General features: G+C 35.5%; 2 protein-coding genes across 4 annotated transcripts in view; both read right to left on the bottom strand.

Annotated features, from left to right (window-relative positions):
• The window catches only part of ZDHHC15 (zDHHC palmitoyltransferase 15), a 1,212,570-nt gene that overhangs the window by 441,627 nt on the left and 749,159 nt on the right, over nucleotides 1-21,784 (bottom strand). The window lies entirely within an intron of this gene.
• The window catches only part of NEXMIF (neurite extension and migration factor), a 156,331-nt gene that overhangs the window by 32,328 nt on the left and 102,219 nt on the right, over nucleotides 1-21,784 (bottom strand). The window contains exon 1 of one of the 3 annotated variants that reach the window (XM_082716038.1): nucleotides 10,122-10,216. The exons of the other annotated variants lie outside the window; for them this stretch is intronic. The gene's annotated coding sequence lies outside the window, so the exon portion shown is untranslated. Of the gene's footprint in view, nucleotides 1-10,121; nucleotides 10,217-21,784 lie in introns of those variants that run through there. 3 annotated transcript variants of the gene reach the window in all.

Here is a 21,784-nt window from a genome sequence, read left to right as displayed (position 1 = left end):
CAGGAGGCAGATTTGGGGAGAGCTCCCTTCATCCATCAGGAGGAGTGGCATGGGAGCCTGCTGCAGGAATCGGTGGGGTTTGGAGACTCCAACTGGGGCAGTGTTCCAGAGATAGAAATGCTCAGTCACAGGCCAGGTGAACATGGAGTGGGGCCAGAGACCAGGGAGACAGGAATGATTGATTGTTTTTCTCTGAGGGCTCACTGAGGAGTAGGTCCTGAGCTCTTGGCTCCTCTGGCCTGGAGATTGGGAGTCCGCCATCTTCATTCTCTTCCTCCAAAGCTGAACAGAAATTATTCAGGGAACAATGCTACCAAGAGCAAAACCAAGCAGATTTCTTAGTCTAGCCCCTAGCAGGGGCAGTGCAATTCCACCTCAGGCAAACACAGTTGAGAATCACTACAGCAGGCCCCTCCCCCAGAAGATCAGCAGGAACATCCAGCCAAGACCAAGTTCACTGATGAATGAGAACTGTGGAACTCCTGACCTGGGGAAATGCAGCACATAGAATCTTTGGTCTTTCAAATTTAAATTTTTCAAATTTTATTTTTTTCTTATTCTATTTAAAAAAAATTTTCCTCTTTCCTATTTTTTAAGCTATTTTATCTTATCAATAACTTTTTAATTTTTTAAAATTTTCGTTGTTATAGCCATATTCTATCCCTTCATTGTATTTAACCTTATTTTTTGTATACATATAAGTTTTTCTTGCCTTAAAATTTGGGGATACCATTTCTTCTAACAGATCAAAATATATCCTAAATCTAGCTTATGGCTTTGTTCTAGTCTCTAGCCTGATCACATTCTTTCCTTTTTTTCTTTTATCTTTTTTCAACCAACTTCATATCTTATTGATTTCTGTTTTAGAAATTTCTAAAATTTTCATCTTTATGGTGATATTCCATCACTTCATCATGTTTACCCTTATTTTTGTATCTATATAAGTTTTTCTTTCTTTAAAATTTGGGGACGCAGTTTCTTCTAACAGACCAAAATGCACCCCAAATCAAGTGTGTGGCTCTGTTCTCTCTCTCTCTCTCTCTCTCTCTCTATATATATATATATATATATATTTTTTTTTTTTTTTCCTCTCTCTCTCTCTCCTTTCTTCTCCCCACAGTTTCAGGTCTCTTCTGATTTGGTTAGTGTATATTTTTCTGGGATCATTGCTACCTTGTTAGTATATTGTTCTGTCATTCATCTATTCTTATCTGGATAAAATGATAAGGTGGAAAAACTCACCTCAAAAAAAAAAAAAAAAGGACAAGAGGCAGTACCAATGGCTAGGGACCTAATCAATATGGAAATTAGTAAGATATCAAAACCAGAGTTCAGAATGACAATTAACAAAATGCTACCTGGGTTTGAAAAAAGCATAAAACATACTAGAGAATCCCTTTCGGAAGAAATAAAATCCCTCTATGGAGAAATAAAAGAACTAAAATCTAACCAAGTTGAAATAAAAAAAGAGATTAATGAGGTGCAATAAAAATAGAAGCTCTTACTGCTATGATAAATGAGGCAGAAGAGAGAATCAGTGCTATAGAAGACTAAATGATAGAGAATAAAGAAGGAAAGCAAAAGAGAGACAACTACTGGACCAAGAGGGGAGGATTTGAGAAATAAGTGATACCATTAAGACAAAACAATATTAGAATAATTTGAATCCCAAGAGGAGAGAGAGGGGAAGAAGCTTTATTAGAGCAAATTATAGCAGAGAATTTCCCTAATTTGGCAAAGGGAACAAGCATCAAAATCCAGGAGGAACAGAGATGCACCCTCAAAATCAATAAAAATAGGTCACAACACCTGTATTCTAATAGTAAAACTCACAAGTCTCAGTGACAAAGAAAATCCTAAAAGCAGCATGGGAGAAGAGGTCTGTAACATACAATAGCAGAAATATTAGATTGGCAGCAGATCTATCCACAGAGACCTGGCAGGACAGAAAGGACTGGCATGATATATTCAGAGCACTAAATGAGAAAAATATGCAGAAAAGAATACTACATCCAGATAGGCTGTCATTTAAAATAGTAGGAGACATTAAGAGTCACATATAGTTTGTCTCCCTCCCAATCCCATCTTGTTTCATTTATTCTTCTCCTACCCACTTAAGCCCCCATGTTGCATCACCACTTCCTCATATCAGGGAGATCATATGATAGTTGTCTTTCTCTGCTTGACTTATTTCGCTAAGCATGATACACTCTAGTTCCATCCATGTTGTCGCAAATGGCAAGATTTCATTTCTTTTGATGGCTGCATAGTATTCCATTGTGTATATATACCACAACTATAAGTGACTCTTAATCTCACAAAACAAACTGAGGGTTGCTGGGGGGAGGGGGTTTGGGAGAAGGGGGTGGGATTATGGACATTGGGGAGGGTATGTGCTTTGGTGAGTGCTGTGAAGTGTGTAAACCTGGTGATTCCCAGACCTGTACCCCTGGGGATAAAAATATATGTTTATAAAAAATAAAAAATTTAAAAAAAAGAAAAGGAAGATGATCTACAAAATAGCTTAGATTAAAATGTTTAGTATAGGTATATATATATATATTACATTAAAAAAAAAAAAGAGTGCAAGCAAATGTACCACAATGTATAATGCAAGTTTCTTGGTGGGAGAATTAAAAATATTTTTAATTTTTTATTTTTTATAAACATATATTTTTATTATTAAAAAAATAGTAGGAGACATAAAAGGTTTCCAGGACAAACAAAAACTAAAGAATTTGCAAGCACCAAACCAGCCCTACAGGAAATATTGAAAGGGGTCCTCTAAGCAAAGAGAGAGCTTAAAAGTAACAGACCAGAAAGGAACAATATACAGTATCAGACATCTTACAGGCAATATAATGGCACTGAATTCATATCTTTCAATAGTTACCCTGTGGGCTAAATGCCCCAATCAAAAGACACAGGGTATCAGAATGGATAAAAAAACAAGACCCATTGATATACTGTCTGCAAGAAACTCATTTTAGACTCAAAGACACCTCCAGATTTAAAGTAAGAAGGTAGAAAACAATTTACCATGCTAATGGACTTCAAAAGAAAGCTTACATGGTAATCATTATATCAGACAAATTATATTTTAAGCCAAAGACTATAATAAGAGATGAGGAAGGACACTATATCATACTTAAAGGATCTGTCCAACAAGAAGATCAAACAATTTTAAATATCTGTGACCTAACATGGGAGCAACAATTATATATACCAGTTAATAAGAAAAGCAAAGAAGCACATCAACAATAATACAATAATAGTAGAGATGTTAACACTCTCCTCACTGAAATGGGCAGATTGACCATCTAAGCAAAAGATCAACAAGGAAATAAAGACTTAAATAACAAGATAACACACTGGAGCAGATGGACATCCCAGATATATTCAGAACATTCCACCCCAAAGCAACAGAATAAACATTCTTCTCCAGTGTACATGGAACATTCTCCAGAATAGATCACATCCTGGGTCACAAATCAGGTCTCAACCAGTATCAAAAGATTAGGATCATTCCTTGCATATTTTAGGTCATAATGCTCTGAAGCTAGAACTCAATCACAAAAGGAAAGTTGGAAAGTACTCAAATACATGGAAGCTAAAGAGCATCCTACTAAAGAATGAAATGGGTCAACCAGGAAATTAAAGAAGAATTTTAAAAATTCATGGAAACAAATGAAAATGAGGGAAGTGTACAACACTATAAGCCTTTCTCAAGAAACAAGAAAGATCTCAAATATACAACCTAACTCTATACCTAAAGGAGCTGGAGGAAAAACAACAAATAAAGCCTAACCCCAGCAGAAGAAGAGAAATAATAAAGGTCAGAACAGAAATCAATGCAAATAGAAACCAAAAGAACAGTGGAACAGATCAATGAAACTAGGATCTGGTTCTTCGAAGGAATTAATAAGACTGATAAACCCCTGGCCAGACTTATCAAAAAGAAAAGAGAAAGGACCCAAATTAATAAAATCATGAATGATAGAGGAGAGATCACAACTAACACCAAAGAAATACAAACAATTATAAGAATATAATAAGAGAAACTATACACCAGCAAATTTTATAATCTGGAAGAAATGGATGCCTTCCTAGAGACATAAAAACTACCAAAAATGAACCAGGAAGAAATAGAAAACTTAAACAGATCCATCAGCAGTAAGGAGATTGAAGCGGTATCAAAATCTCCCCCAAAACAAGAGCCCAGGGCCAGGCGGCTTCCTAGGGGAATTCTACCAAACATATAAAGAAGAACTAATACCTAGTTTCCTAAAACTTTTCCAAAAATTGGAAATGGAAGAAAAACTTCCAAACTCATTTTGTGAAGCCAACATTATCTTGACCCCCAAACCAGACAAAAACCCCTCCAAAAAGAATTACAGACCAATATTCCTGATGGACAGTGATGCAAAAATTCTCACTAAGATACTAGCCAATAGGATCCAACAGTTCATTAAAAGGATTATTCACCATGACCAAGTGGGATTTATTCCTGGGCTGTAAGGCTGGCTCAACATCTTCAAATCTACCAAAGTGATATAATACATTAATAAAGGAAAGAACAAGAACAATATGCTACTCTCAATAGATGCTGAGAAAGTATTTGATGAAGTACAGCACACTTTCTTAATCAAAACTCTTCACAGTGTAGGGACAGAGGATACATAACTCAGTATCATCAAAGCCATCTATGAAAAACCCAACTCACATGAGTATCATTCTCAATGGGGAAAAACTGAGAGCTTTTCCCCTAAGGTCAGGAACATGGCAGGGATGTCTACTATCACCACTGCTATTCAACATAGTACTAGAAGTCCTAGCCTCAGCAGTCAGACAACAAAAGGAAATAAAAGGCATGTGAACCATCAAAGAGGAAGTCAAACTTTCACTTGTTGCAGATGACATGATACTTTATGCAGAAAATCCAAAAGACTCTACTCCAAAACTGTTAGCTCTCATACAGGAATTCAGTAAAGTGTCAGGATATAAAATCAATGCACAGAAATCACTTGCATTTCTATACACCAACAAGAAGACAGAAGAAAGAGAAATTAAGGTGTGAATCCCATTTACAATTACACCCAAAACCATACCTAGGAATAAACCTAACCAAAGAGGAAAAGGATCTGTACTCAGAAAACTATGGAATACTCATGAAAGAGATTGAGGAAGACACAAAGAAATGGAAAAGCATTCCATGCTCATAGACTGGAAAAGGAGATATTATGAAAATGTCTATGCTGGGGCGCCTGGGTGGCTCAGTGGGTTAAACCTCTGCCTTCAGCTCAGGTCATGATTCCAGGGTCCTGGGATCGAGCCCCACGTTGGGCTCTTGGCTCTGCAGGGAACCTGCTCCCCCCCGCCCCCACTGCCTGCCTCTCTGCCTACTTGTGATCTCTGTCTGTCAAATAAATAAAATCTTTTAAAGAAAAGAAAAGAAAATGTCTATGCTACCTAGAGCAATCTATGCATTTAATGTAATATCTACAGAAATACTATGAACGTTTTTCAAGGAAATGGAACAAATACTCCTAAAATTTATATGGAACCAGAAAAGACCCCGAATAGCCAGAGGAATGTTGATAAAGAAAACCAAAGTTGGCACATCACAATTCCAGACTTCACGCTCTATTACAAAGCAGTAATCATCAGGAAAGTATGGTACTGGCAAAAAAACAGACCCATAGATCAATGGAACAGAATAGAGAGCCCAGAGATGACCCTCAACTCCATGTTGAACTAAACCTTTGACAAAGCAGGAAAGAATATCCAATGGAAAAAAGATAGTCTCTTCAACAAATGGTGTTGAGAAAATTGGACAGCCACATGAAGAAGAATGAAACCGGACCATTTCCTTACAGCACACATAAAAATAGACTCAAAATGGATGAAAGACCTCAATGTGAGACAGGAATCCATCAAAATCCTTGAGAAAAACAACTTGGATCAAGCAACTACTTGGACCTCAGCCACAGCAACTTCTTTCTAGAAACATCAGAAAAGGCAAGGGAAGCAAGGGCAAAAATGAACTCTTGGGACTTCATCAAGATCAAAACTTTTGCACAGCAAAGGAAACAGTCAAGAAAACTAAAAGACAACTTACAGAATGGGAGAAGATATTTGCAAATGACATATAAGATAAAGGGCTAGTACCCAAAATCTATAAAGAGCTTATCAAACCCAACACTCAAAGAACAAATAATCCAATCAAGAAATGGGCAGAAGACATGAACAGATACTTCAGCATAGAAGACATCCAAATAGCCAACAGACAATGAAAAGGTGCTCACCATCACTTAGCATCAGGGAAATACAAATCAAAACCACATGAGATACCACCTCACACCAGTCAGAACAGCTAAAATTGACCAGTCAGGAAACAACAGGTGTCGGTGAGGATGCAGAGAAAGGGGAACCCTCCTACACTGTTGGTGGGAATACAAACTGGTGCAGCCACTCTGGAAAACAGTATAGAGGTTCCTCAAAAAGTTGAAAACAGAGCTACCTTATGACCCAGCAATCACATTACTGGGTATTAACCCTAAACATGTATGGTACAACTACAAATGTAGTGATCTGAAGGGGCACCTACGCCTGAATGTTTATGGCAGCAATATCCAGAATAGCCAAACTATGGAAAGAACCTAGGTGTCCATCAACAGATGAAATGATAAAGAAGCTGTGGTGTGTATACACACACACACACATATATACACACACACACACTTGTATACATATATACATGCATATATACACATATATACATATACATATGTATACACATATACATATGTATATATACACTTATATACACATATATACATGTATACACACACATGCACGCATGTGCACACACACAATGGAATACAATTCAGCCATAAAAACCCCCCTGAAATCTTGCTATTTGCAATGACATGGATGGAGCTATAGAGTATTATGCTAAAAAAAACAAGTCAATCAGAGAAAGAAAATTATCATATGATCTCTCTGATATGAAGAATTTGAGAGGCAGGGTGGGGGCTCATGGGGGGAAGGGAGGAAAAATGAAACAAGATGGGACCAAGAGGGAGACAAACCATAAAAGACCCTTAATCTCAGGAAACAAACTGAGGGCTTCTGGCAGGGGGTAGGATAGGGTGGCTGGGTAATGGACACTGGGGAGGGTATGTGCTATGGTGAGTGCTGTCAACTGTGTAAGACTGATGATTTACAGACCTGTACTCCTGAAACAAATAATATATTACATTTTAATAAAAAATAAGTACTCACCTAGTAAGAACTCAAGAGCCCAAATGAAAATGATATTTATTAGCAAATAAAAAATTACAAAACATGAAGAAAAAACAAATAGCTACCCATAATATTATCATGTTAACTTTTTAAATGTATTTCCTATTGAGCTTATTTTTTATTTTTGAACTACAATTGTGACTGTATGTATATTTAATTTATGTTCTACTTGACAGTTTACCAGAAGCCTTTTTCATGCCATTTAAAAATTTTAATAATCACTATTTTGAGTACTGTGAAATATTAAAAATAAATAAACAAATAAATAAATACACTTATTACTTTAATTTAAATAGCAGTCATAATGAGATATGTATTATTATCTTTGTCAATAGGTAAGGAAATGGAGACTCAGAAAAATTTAAGCGGCTTTTTCAGGCCCAACTAGCTAGTTGGAGGGGAATCAGGATTCAAACCTAGGACTGAGTTACTCCAAGGCTCACAGTCTTTGGTATTTGGTGGGACCATAAAAGTGGACTGACTTACCCCAAGACTGATAGGACAGCTCCAATTGCATAACATGTTTCTCTAAATATTTAAGTTGAATTCTTTATGTATAAACCATCCTTGTAAGAAAAGTAAGAAGGTAAGGAGAGAAGAGATTGCAGTAGATTGCCAATCTGAAGACAATCTGAAACTGAGAGTTAGCATTTGTGTACTTCTGTTGGGTCAAGCTTAAAAAAGCAAAACAAAGCCAACACAATAGTGTCACCCAGAAACAAATCTGCATTTAAGAAAGTCATGCATATTATTTTTCCACTGCTAGTTCTAATTAAAGTTAAAGGATTAAATGAATAGGGTAACAGGACTACAGAAGGCTTTACAATTTAGTAAAATTGCAACACCCATCCTGACACCTGAATGTTACCACAGTGCGAATCAGGAAAATAAGTGTCATCATCTCTCTTTATGAATAAGAAAACTGAGGACCAGGGAAGTAATGATATAAAGTTGTTGAGATGGGGCTGGGTGGGTCCTGAAGTCATGAATAGCATCCTTTCTTTAATACATTTTTAAGTAGGGGAGCAAACATGATCAAAGTAATACCTTGATACTAGTTGACTCAGAATGAATCATGAGGTTCAGAACTGTAGACTAGAGTAATGCTAGGCAAGGGATCAGGAGGTTCTGGGTTCTAGTCATGGTTTTATCACCTTTATTAATGCATGATACTATAAAATAAAGATAAACCTCCCTGTAATTTCTATTTAACAAAACTGTTGGAGACTCAAATGAAAGAAATAATGGATATAAGAGTGCTTAATAGGTCATTAGATATCTTGAAATAAATTAGACCCTTGGTGACCATGAGAGTTAAAGTTAGTTTTTAATAAATATTCTGAGGATCATCCATTCTGTTGACACTTATGGTACATATGAATATTGTTGTGCCAACCTAAAACATTTTTAGTGAAGAAATAAGACAATAACTTACCTGAAAATATGCTCCACAGTTTTCGGATACTTTAGGTAATTTTCTAGAACTAGTTAAGAATAAGATGGATGTGATAGAATTGCTGATTCTTCCCTTATCTGGCTACCTCTTTACTCAACCCAAATTTCCTCTGAACTCTAAGGACCACTAGGATCTTAAAGAAACAGCCTCATTTAAAGGCCAAGATATAAGGAAGAAAGCAGGAACTGTGAGCTTATGAGTCACAGAAGAGAGAAATACAACAAAATGCCTCCATAATGAGGTGGGGTGAAGAAAAAAAATTTGCACACACATTTTGATTGTTTCACAGTGCCAAAAACAGTTTAATTAGCTCTCAATATATACCTAGATAAAAATATTAGTATATACTTAGATCAAATGATAACTATTATGTCTTCCTATGGACTGTAGGCAAGCAGCACCATCTTGGCACCTGTGACAAGTTTTTTTTGGAAAAAAAGGAGATTGTTATCTTAACCCATGTTTTTATATTCCCCTCTTCCTGCCTTTCCATTTTTCCAATTTTATTGTCTCAACCAGTTTGTGCTATCATCCACCTCTTCTGCTCACAAAATGTTCCAACATATTTACAACAGTTCTGAAATAATTGTGCCACATTCAGATAGGGTGTTCCCATCTCTGCCCTACTCTACAGTTTGTCTGAATTTGTGCTTTGTCTTTGTTTTTGCCAGGATGCCTGGACTTGAAAGGGTGACAGCACCATTATAAAGACAGGGTCCAATATGTAATCAAATAATTAATAATTCAGAACCCCTACTGAGACTATCTAATAAAAGTTTCCATTTACAAACACAGCATAGAATCAGTTTAGAGCCAGTCATTTTGCTAATGCCTTGCTCATTACTGAGTTTTCTCTGCCAGGGAAGTAGTCTTGAATTCTTGGAATGTGAAGAACTGAGAGTAAGGAACTGGAGTTTTCCAATCAATGGGTATGGAAACTTGAAAGTTTTTCAGGGTGGTTAACATGACAGAATATGTTGCTATTTCTTCCTCTGCCTCCAACTTGAATATACTAGGGCTCAATGCTGTCACCTCAGGGTGGCAGCTCTAGCAGCTGACACTATCTAAAATTTCTAGAGTCACCCAGGTGTTACCCAGACACTTTGGAGTGATAAGACAATATTGTGATTCAATTCCGTTTTGATGAGTGGCCACAGTAGGCTCAGCATTGTATTATTTACTTAAGTTACTGAGGAGAATTGGGTGGTACCCTAGAGCTCATCATTTCTAAACACTTAATTTCATATAAGTGATTTCTTTGGCATTTTCCATACAATTTATTTATACTAAAAATCACATTTATATATTTAACTATAAAAGTGATCAAGGACAAGTGGGCAAGATGTGTAGAGTACTTTACCTGGAAAAGGCCTGGTGACCTTTGCACTCCCTTAGATAAAATCCTGGCCCTGTTGAACAGAGAAGGAAACTCATCCGAGCAGAAGGGGAATTTCTCTCAAAATATGAGCATGCCATCATTGCTCCATGTACTGCAAATAAAAGGAGAGTGTTCATGTGTCTGATATGCATGAACAGGTGCCATAGACAGCTCTTGCAGGTGAATGGCAATAAACAGCTCTCACTGTCAACACCTCTCATATGGTATCTTTCATTCTCTTTTGAGGTCTGCCAAATGAAGTCACACCGTAGTTAAGATTCATGAGGAAATACGGGGATGTAGATTTTGAACCAGTTAAACTGGAGTCACATCACCCTTAGACATGGGCTCACTTTATTCCTAGAGAGTAGGATTACCTTGTATTACAATAAATAAGCCAATTTTTAAGGGTAAAATAAAGTATTTCCAGGAACAAGTTATACATTGGATTTACTAGCTGCTGACCATTACTCCAATATAATCTAAATCGAATTGTAGGCAGATATGTGAACTGAAAGCCAGACTAGTATTTAAGCAGCTGCCGATGCAACTGGGTTAAACTCTAAACATTAGCAACTACTTAAACAGCTAGCTAGGGAAAACTTTTGCTACCTTTAGATGAATGTAAGTCCCAACACTAAGCTAAGCTATCACCTCATGATGTCTAATGATAAGGTTATTAACATTTATGCATCACTTACTATGTACTAGAAGCATTATATTGATTTGTATTTAACCCTTTAAAAAGCCCTGTAAAGTAGGTAGGAATTAGCATTGCTATTTTATAAATGAGAAAACTAAATATTCTCAGAGAGTTTAAGTAACTTGCTAAAAATCACACAGCCTTATTACCATCATTCTAGGTCAATATGTTCAGGTTACATGCAGAAATTTTGATAAAAGAGACGTTTCTGTGTGTGTGTTTGCGTGTGCATGTGTGTGTGTAAAAGGGAACAGTAGTTTCATAAGCAACTACAGAGTAGGGAATATAGTCAATAATATTGTAATAACTATGTATAATAACAGACAGTAACTACACTTATTGTGGTGAGCATCTCATAATGTATATAATTGTTAAATCACTATGTCGCACACACAAAACTAACACAGTATGTCAACCGTACTTCAATTTTTTTAAAAAAAAGAACAAATTGCTGCTTTAATATTTTTCTCTTATCTTCATATAACTTCCACGTCCTTTACAGTCTTTTTGTGCTAATATTTTGTTCATTTCTGGCACTTTCTTAATTTCTCCTGAGAGACAATAGAGACCTTCATTTTAATTCAGCCATAATAACATAAATGCTAGACCCACCAGCTCTGGGAATGCCTAGAGAAGAGAAATTCTTGCACATGCTTGCTGCTGAAACCAGGTCAGGTGTAGAAGCCATTCTCTGGGAACCCACCACATTTTTTCTTTGAAAAAAATTTGAATATAGTTGACACACAATTTTACAAAATAGTGATTCAACTTGTCCTTATGTTATGCTCACAAGTGTAGCTACCATCAGTCACCACAAAATGCTATTAAAATTTCATTGAAAATATTCCTTAAGTATCTTTCAACCTCATGATTTATTTATTTTGTAACTGGAAGCCTGTATTTCCCACCCCCCTCACCTATTTTTTCTAACTCCCTATTCCCATCCTCCTGGCAACCATCAGTTTGTTCTCTGCTTATTGGTCTAATTCTGCTTTTTGTTGTTTGTTTACTCATTTGATTTTTTTTTTTAGATTTCACATATGAGTGAACTCATATAGTATTTATCTTTCTCAGTCTGACTTACCTTGCTTAGCATAATACCCTCTAGGTCCATTCAAGTTATCACAAATGGCAAGAACTCAACCTTATTAATGGCTGCATACTATTCCATTGCAGATACATATATAAACCTTGTATCCCTTATCTATTAATCTATCAATGGACACTTAGGTTTCCTCTACATATGCATATTACAAATAATGCTGCAATAAACATGGGGATATATATATCTTTTTGAATTTGTGTTTTTGTTTCCTTTGGGTAAATACCCAGTTGTAGAATTATTGGATCATATGGTTGTTCTACTTAATTTTTTGAGGAATCTCCATACTGTTTTCTATAGTGACTCTACCAGTTTACATTTCTACCAACAATGCATGAAAGTTTCTTTTTCTGTACATAATTGCCAACACTGCTTATTTCTTTTTTTTTTAAACACTACTTATTTCTTATCTTTTTGATTTAGCCATTCTGACAGGTTAAAGGTGATATCTCATTGTGGTTTTGATCTTCATTTCCCTGATGATTGGTGAGGTTGAAATATTTTCATATATCTGCTGGCCATCTGCATGTCTTCTTTAGAAAAAAGTCAATACAGGTCTTCTGCCCATTTATTAATCATATTATTTCTTGTGTTGAGTTGTATAAGTTCTTTCTTTATTTTGGATATTAATCCTTTATTGGATATATAATTTGCAAATATCTTCTCCCAATCAGTAGGCTTTTTGTTTTGTTGATGATTTCCTTTGCTGTACAAAAATCTCTTTATTTTGACATAGTCCCAATAGCTTACTTTATTATTGGTATTATTTTTTATTTTAATTCCAGCATAGTTAACATGCAATGTTATATTAATTTCAGGTGTACAGTATAGTGATTCAACAATTCCATGTATAACTCAGTGATTATCAAGATAAATGTACTCCTAATCCCCTTCACCCCCTCCACCCACCCAACTCCCCTCCGGTAACCATCTGTTTGTTCTCTACAGTTAAGACTTTGTTTTTGCTTTGTCTCTTTTTTACCTTTGTTCTGTTTCTTTTTTTTAAGTTTTTATTTTAATTCCAGTTAGTTAACATACAGTGTAATATTAGTTTTAGATGTGTGAGTGGTTCAATAATTTCATACATCACCCAGTACTCATCGTGGTAAGTGCAATCCTTACTCCCCATCACCCATTTCACCCAACCTCTCATCCCCTGCCCCTCTAATAATCATCAATTTGTTCTCTATAATTAAAAGTTTGCTTCTTATATTTGCAAATGAAATATCAGATAAAGGGCTAGTATCCAGCATCTACAAAGAATTCATCAAAATCAACATCCAAAAATTAAATAATCCAGTTAAGAAATGGGCAGAAGACATGAAGAGACATTTTTCCAAAGAAGACATACAAATGGCTAACAGACGCATGAAAAAATGCTCATTACTCATCATCAGGAAAATACAAATCAAAATCACAATGAGATACCACCACACACCAGTCAATATGGTTAAAAGTAACAGCTCAGGAAATAATAGATGTTGGTGAGGATGTGGAGAAAGGGAAACCTTTTTGCACTGTTGGTGGGAATGCAAACTAGAACAGTCACTCTGGAAAACAGTATGGAGGTTTCTCAAAAAGTTAAAAATAGTACTATCCTATGATCCAGAAATTGCACTACTAGATATTTACCCAAAGGATACAAAACTATAGATTTAAAGGGGAACATACACCCCAATTTTTAAAGCAGCAGTATCTATAATAGCCAAACTGTGGAAAGAGCACAGATATCTAAAAAAAAAAGATGAAAGGATAAAGAAGTGGTATGAAAGCATAAAGAAGAAGTGATATATATATATATATATATATATATATATATATGAAATATTACTCAGCCATCAAAAATGAACAAAATCTTGCCACTTGCAATGACATGGATAGAACCTAGATTGCATTATGCTAATCAATAATATATTAATAACACAATATTATATATAATATAATAAATACTATTTCATATATATGAAATATATGAAATATTACTCAGCCATCAAAAATGAACAAAATCTTGCCACTTGCAATGATATGGATGGAACTAGATTGTATTATGCTAAGCAAAATAAGTCAGTCAGAGAAAGACAAACACCATATGACTTAACTTATATATGGAATTTAAGAAACAAAGCAGATGAAAATAGGAGAAGGGGCAGAAAAATAAAAAAACAGAGAGGGAGGCAAATCATAAGAGACCCTTAACTACAGGGAGAAAACTGAGGGTTGCTGGAGGAGTGGTGGGTGGGTAATGGGCATTAAGGAGGGCACTTGTTGGAACGGGCACTGGGTGTTATATGTAAGTGATGAATCACTAAATTCTACTCCTGTAACAAATACTAAACTATATGCTAACTAAGTTGAATTTTAAAAAAAAGCCTGCAGGTGCCTGGGTGGCTCCGTTAAACATTGGACTCTTGGTTTTGACTCATTGTGATCTCAGGGTTTTGGAATCAAGCCCTTCATGTGGCTCTGCATTCAGTGCAGTCTCCTTGTCCCTCGCCCTCTCCCCTACCCTGGATTCTCCCCACACTTACACTCTATCTTAAAAAATAATAAATAAAATCTTTTTAAAAAAGAGTCTGCTTCTTAGTTTCTCTCTCTCTCTCCTTATTTCTCCTTTGCTTGTTTGTTTTGTTTCTTAAATTTCACATATGAGTGCAATCATATGGTATTTGTCTTTCTCTGACTGACTTATTTCACTTACCAGTATAGTGGTTAGCTCCATCCATGTTGCTGCAAATGGCAGGATTTCATCCTCTTTTATGGCTTATTAATAATCCATTGAATATATATTCCACTTCTACTTCATCCATACAACTGTTGATGGACACATGGACTGATTCCATAATTTGGCTATTGTAAGTACCACTGCAAAAAAATAGGGGTGCAAATACCTTTCCAATTTAGTGTTCTCATATTCTTGGCATAAATGAGTACCCAGTAATGTGATTATGGACCATATGGTAGTTCTATATTTAAAAAAGAGATGAATTTAATATATAATTTAATAAATTTTGAGGAAACTCCATACTGTCTTCCACAGTGGCTGCCCCAGTTTGCATTCCCACCAAGAGTGCATGAGTGTTCCTTTTTCTCCACATCCTCACCAACACTTATTGTTTCTTGTATTTTTTTTTTTTTAGTTACTCTGACAGGTGTGAGGTGATATCTCTTCATGGTTTTGAATTGAATTTCCTTAATGATGAGTGTTGCTGAGAATCTTTTCATGTGTCTGTTGGCCATCTGTATGTATTCTTTGGAGAAATGTCTGTTTGTGTCTTCTGTTCACTTTTAAACTGAATTATTTGAGGTTTTTTTTTTCATGTAGAGTTATATCAGTTCTTTAAATATTTTGGATACTAACCCTTTATAAGATATGACAATTGAAAGTATCATCTCCTATTCAGTAGGTTCTCTTTCAGTTTTGTTGATTATTTCCTTTACTGTGCAGAAGCTTTTTATTTTGATTTAGTCTCAATATTCTTGATTTCACTTGTCTCAGGAGACATATCTAGGAAAAGGTTGCTAAAGCTGATATCAGAGAAATTACTGCCTATGTTCTTTTCTAGGATTTTTATGGTTTCAAGTCTCACATTTAGATCTTTAATCCATTGTCAGTTTATTTTTCTGTCTGTCAGTTAGAAAGTGTCATTCTTTTGCAGGAAGCTCTCCAGTTTTTCCAGCACCATTTACTGAAGAAACTTTTTCCCCCCATTGTATAGTCTTGCCTCCATAGATTATTGGACCTTGTAACTGTGAGTTTATTTCTGAACTCTGTATTCTCTTTCATTGTTCTATATGTTTATTTTTGTGCTAGTACTATACTGTTTTGATTACTACAGCTTTGTAGCATATTTTGAAATCAAGAATTGTAATTCTTCAGCTTTTTTTTGGCCTTGTAACTTTCTGTTTTAGTTACAGTTAGTTAACATAGAATGGTATATTAGTTTCAGGTGCATGATAGAGTGATTCAACAACTCCGTATGTCATCCAGTGCTCTTCATGACAAGTGTACTCCTTAATCCCATCAGCTATTTCACCCATTCCCCCATCCCCTTCTCTACTGGAGCCATCAGCATTTTCTCTATAGTTAAGAATGTGGTTTGAAAAAAAAAAGAATGTGGTTTGATTTTGCCTTTTTCACTACATTTTCCGACACATATTTTTTTAAGTTTTTATTTAAATTCTAGTTAGTTAACATACAGTGTAGTATTAGCTTCAGGAGTACAATATAGTGACCCAACAATTCCATATAACACCCAGTGCTCATCACAAGCATGATTCTTAATACCCATCACCAATTTCACCTATTCCCCCACCATCCCTCTGGTCACCATCTGCTTGTCCTCCATACTTAAGAGTCTGTTTCTTGGTTTGTACCTCTCTCTCTTTTTTTCCCCACTTTGCTCATTGGCTTTGTTTCCAAACTTCCACATATGAGTGAAGTAATATGTTGTCTGTCTTTCTCTGACTGACTTATTTCACTTGGCATAGTATTCTCTAGCACCATCCATGTTATTGCGAATGGCAAGATTTCATTCTTTTTATATGGCTGTGTGATATTCCACTGTGTGTGTGTGTGCACACGTGCACGTGTGTGTGTGTGTGTGTGAGACACACTACATCTTTATCAATTTATTAGTTGATGGACTTTTGGGATCTTTCCATAATTTGGTTATTGTCAGAAAAGCTTCTATAGACATCAGGGTGTAGATATCCCTTTGAATTAGTGTTTTTGTATTCTTTGGGTAAATACCCCATAGTGCGATTGCTGGATCATAGGATAGTTCTATTTTTAACTTTTTGAACAATCTTCATACTATTTTCCATAGTGGCTGTACTAGTTTGCATTTCTTCAACATGGCATGAGTGTTCCTTTTTCTCCAAAACCTCGCTAACACCTGTTGTTTCCTATGTTGTTGTTTTTAGCCATTGTGACATTGCAGTTCTGATTTGCATTTCTCTGATGGGAAGTGATGATGAACTTCTTTTCACATATCTGTTGACAACTGGATGTCTTCTTTGGAGAAATGTCTGTTTATGTCTTCTGCCCATTTTCTAAATTGGATTGTTTTATGGGTGTTGAGTTTCATTATACTATATATTTTGGATACTAACCCTTTACTGGATATGTCATTTGTAAATAACTTCTCCCATTCCACAAGTTGCTTTTAAGTTGTGTTGATTGTCTCCTTTGCTGTGCAGAAGATTTTTATTTTGATGAAGTCCCAATAGTTTCTTTTTGTTTTTGTTTCCCTTGTTTCAAGAGACATATCTAGAAAATAGTTGCTATGGCCAATGTCAAAAGGGTTACTGCCTGTGTTCTCTTCTAAGAGGTTTATAGTTTAAGGTCTCACATTTAGGTCTTTTCATCCATTTTGAATTTAGTTTTCTGTATGGTGTAAGAAAGTCATCCAATTTCACTCTTTTGCACGTAGCTGTCCAGTTTCCCCAACATTTTGTTAAGGAGACTAGCTTTTTTCCCATTGGGTATTCTTTCCTGCTTTGTTGAAGATTAATTGTCCATATAGTTGTGGGTTTATTTCCAGGATTTCTATTCTGTTCCATTGATCGTTGTGTCTATTTTTGTGCCAGTAACACTATTTCGATTATCACAGCTTTGCAACATAACTTAAATTCTGGAATTGTGATGCCACCAGCTTTGCTTTTTTTTTTTTTCTCTCAAGCTTGCTTTGGCTATTCAGGGTCTTTTGGGGTTTTACACTAATTCTAGCTCTATGAAAAACTCTGTAGCTATTTTGATAGGGATTGCATTATATGTGTAGATTCCTTTGTTAGTATAGACATGTTAATAATATTTGTTCTTCCAATCTATAATCATGGAACATCTTTCCATTTTTTTGTGTGTCATATTCAGTTTTGTTCATCAGTGTTTTATAGTTTCATAGTACAGGCTTTCACCTTTTAGGTTAGGTTTATTCCTAGTTACCTTATTGTTGTTTTTTTTTTTTTTTTTAGGGAGACCTTATTGTTTTTGATGCAATTATAAATGTGATTTACTCTTTAATTTCTCTCTCTGCTTCTTCATTATTGGTGTATAGAAGTGCCATAGATTTCTGTATGTTGATTTTATATCTTGCAACTTTACTGAATTCATATATCGTTTCTAGCAGGTTTTGGTAGATATCTTTTGGGTTTTCTATGTAGAGTATCATGTCATCCGAAAATAGTGAAAGTTTGACTTCTTCCTTGCTGATTAGGATTTTTTTTCTTTTTGTTGTCCAATTGCTATTTCTCTGCCTTCCAGTACTATCTAAAATAATAGTGGTGAGAGTGGACATCCCTACCATATTCCTGACTGTAGAAGAAAAGCTTTCAGTTTTTCCAAATTGAGGATTATAATTGCTGCCAGTTTTTCATAGATGACTCTTTTTTATGTTGAAGTATGTCCCTTTTAACCTATTTTACTGTGGGTTTTTATCATGAATGAATGTTGTATTTTGTCAAATGCTTTCCCTGCATCTATTAAAATGATGATATAGTTCTTATCCTTTCTTTCATTAATGTGGTATATCACCTTCATTGATTTGTGAATACTGAACCACCCTTGAAACCTAGGAATAAATCCCAGTTGATTGTGGTGAAAGATTCTTTGAACGTACTGCTGGATTTGGTTTGCTAGTATTTTATTGAGGATTTTTGTACCCATGTTCATCAAGGATATAGCCTGTAGTTTTCTTTTAGTGGAGTCTTTATCTGATTTACGTATCAGGGCCTTATAGAATCAATTTGGAAGTTTTCCTTCCTTTTCAATTTTTTTTTTGAAATAAACTGGAAATAATAGATACTAGTTCTTCTTAAAATATTTGATAGAATTCACCTGTGAGGCCATGTGGCCCTGGACTTTTTATTGGGAGATTTAAAAAAAATTACTAATTCAATTTCTTTGCTGGTTATTGTCTGCTCAAGTTTTCTATTTCTTCCTGTTTCAGTTTTGGCTTTTTATATGTTTCTAGGGATTTATCCATTTCTTCCAGGTTGTCCAATTTGTTGGCATATGGTTTTTCATAATATTCTCTTATAATCGTGTATATTTCTGTGGCGTTGGTTGTTAATTTCTCCTCTCTCATTTGTGATGTTATTAACTTGGCTGCTTTCCCTTTTCTTTTTGATAAGTCTGGCTACACATTTATCAATTTTATTAATGTTTTCAAAGAACCACTGATCTGTTCTATTTTTATTCCTCAGGTTTTATATCATTTATTTCTGCTCTAGTCTTTATTATTTGCTTCCTCCTGCTGGGCATAGGCTTCATTTGTTGTTCTTTTTCTAAGTTTATTAGGTGTAAGGTTAGGTTGTTTATTTGAGATTTTTCTTGCTTTTTGAGGTGGGCTTGTGTTGCTATATACTTCCCTCTTAGGACCCCTTTTCCTGTAAGATTTTTTTTTAATTTTTTTTTCATTTTTAATTTTTTATAAACATATATTTTTATCCCCAGGGGTACAGGTCTGTGAATCACCAGGTTTACACACTTCACAGCACTCACCAAAGCATATACCCTCCCCAATGTCCATAATCCCACCCCCTTCTCCCAAACCCCCTCCCCCCAGCAACCCTCAGTTTGTTTTGTGATCACCTTTGACATTTTAATTATTGGTGTGTCATGGTGTAGACATCTATGAGTTCATCTTGTTTGGAACTCTGTGCTTCTTGAATCTGGATGTCTATTTCCTTTACTAGGTTAGAGATGTTTTCAGCTATTATTCCTTCAAATGAATTTTTGATGCCTTTATTTCTCCTTCTCGTCTGGTACCTTAATAATGTGAATGTCTACTTGCTTGATGTTATCTAAGAAACCCCTTAATGTAACCTAACTCAATTTTTTTCTTTCTTTTTGTTATTTGGCTTGGGTGTTTTGCACTACATTGTCTTCAGTATCACTGACACATTCCTCTGCATCTGATGATCTACTTTTGGGGAACCCACTACATTTTAAGCCTATAAACAATTTAATATTATTTGTTTCTGACAGAAATGTTTTTTCATAAAAATCACTGATGCCAGAGTTCTGACTGATTAAATAAAATGTCCTCTGACCTTCTGACCCCCTTTGTCCTTGTTTTCTTTTCTTTAGCCACATCTTGTTTTCCATAGTCCTCGTCCATGCCTACCACAACATCCTACAAGGGGAACCAATAAATGAGCTTTTGGTAGTAGGTGTCTGTCTATAGTTAAACTTGCTCATTGCTTCCTAACACACTATTCTTTTTTCAGTGTCCTTGCTCAGGAGCTCACAATGAATCATCACTGTGAATCATACCAAATGCAGTCTCCTCTACAAGGCTTTCAAGGACTTCTATAATCTGACTCCACCGTACCTCAGCAGCCCTACCTAGCACCATGCACAGCACTTGACATGCTTACTATCCTAACAGGCAAGGTTTCCTTGCCTTCTTCTTTGCCTCTCTAAACTATACCTCCCAAAGCCTAACCCACAAAAGAAAAAAACCTTATTTTTCCTATATTTTGTGGACCCAAACAGAATCTGAGCTCCTGGAAAGTAGGCTTTCAGGATTTTACATCTACCATCCATCATGCCCCTAGCAGAACTGAACATCAACAAGGAATCAGTAAATTCTTGTTTCTTTATTCCCCCAAAGTATTTCCTTTGAATAATTGAGAACACAGATTTACACAGTTCACACTTTGAAATGGCTGAAAGAGTACAGATTCAGTTTTTATCTAAGTTTTTAAAATTTTACTAATTGCTTTTAATGTACTTTCTCCACTAGTATGAGTTGCTTTAATTACTCCTGGGTATACATTTGGGAATTTCACCAAGAACCAATGGAAAATGAACTATATTCAAGTGATGTAATGGCTCTTGGCCTTTTTTATCAAACACAGATAATGACTGGACTTCTCTCTTTCCTAATGTTAACTTTAATCAAAGTGTCCAAATGAGCTGAAACTAAGCAAACCTGGGTCTGTAAAATGGGCTTGGAATGACACAACATAATCTGTTTGGAAGCACAGTCCACAGATGTGACAAAATTTTGTGCTCTTTGATATTTCTTGACTAATATGATAAAGCCACTTTACATTTTTCACAGTTCATATCTATTATTCTATTTGATCTGTAATAAAACTGTAAAGAAAGTATTATGTGTCTTTTGTGTAAGGTGAAACAAATTCATAATCAGAGAAATTAAGAAAACTACCGAAGGCCTCAAAGCTAGGAAGTGGTAGAAGAAAAACCTAAATCTGAAGAATAGAGAAATTGAACAGGAAAGGTAGGGTACAGCACAGTGGAGACCCTAAGGATTCAACAGAACATCTACTCTGTGCTAGGTACTGCTAGATGATACAAACATTAATCATAATCCTTACCTTAAAGGCACATAAATGTGTGAGAAATATATGTAAAGCCTAGATAACTGTTAGTTAAAAGAAAACTAAGTCTAAAGTGCAGTCTTCAAACCTATGCCTCTTCTATTATTCCACATTATCTCCCACATTTCTGTTGCAAAGGCTCAAATCCTACTAACCACCTTCTGTCTCTTCTCCCTTTAGTTTTCAGAGCCTGCCTTTTGGAAGAGTTAAGAAAGATTTTGGTGAAGCTCCATGGCTCTTCAGATAAAGGATAAGAGCATATTTGTTGGAAAGAAATATTAGATGGGTTGCTATGATGTTTTGCAAAGAAAACCAAAACCAGGAGGTTAGGGATATGAAGAGATGAGAGTAGGATGTTTGTATTTATATCCATTGTCAAATATGTACTTTGTATCAAAAAACAAACCATAAGAAGTATGCTTCAGAGGAGGTAGAAGAAGAGTAGAGGAAAAGAGAAGTAAGGGAGGAAAAGAGGGAGGAAGAACCCACAGA

Source organism: Mustela nivalis, assembly GCF_964662115.1.
Source record: "Mustela nivalis genome assembly, chromosome: X".
NCBI classification, from domain to species: domain Eukaryota; kingdom Metazoa; phylum Chordata; class Mammalia; order Carnivora; family Mustelidae; genus Mustela; species Mustela nivalis.
Note: the sequence above shows the minus strand (reverse complement) of the source record. Positions and strands in the feature narration are given on the sequence as shown.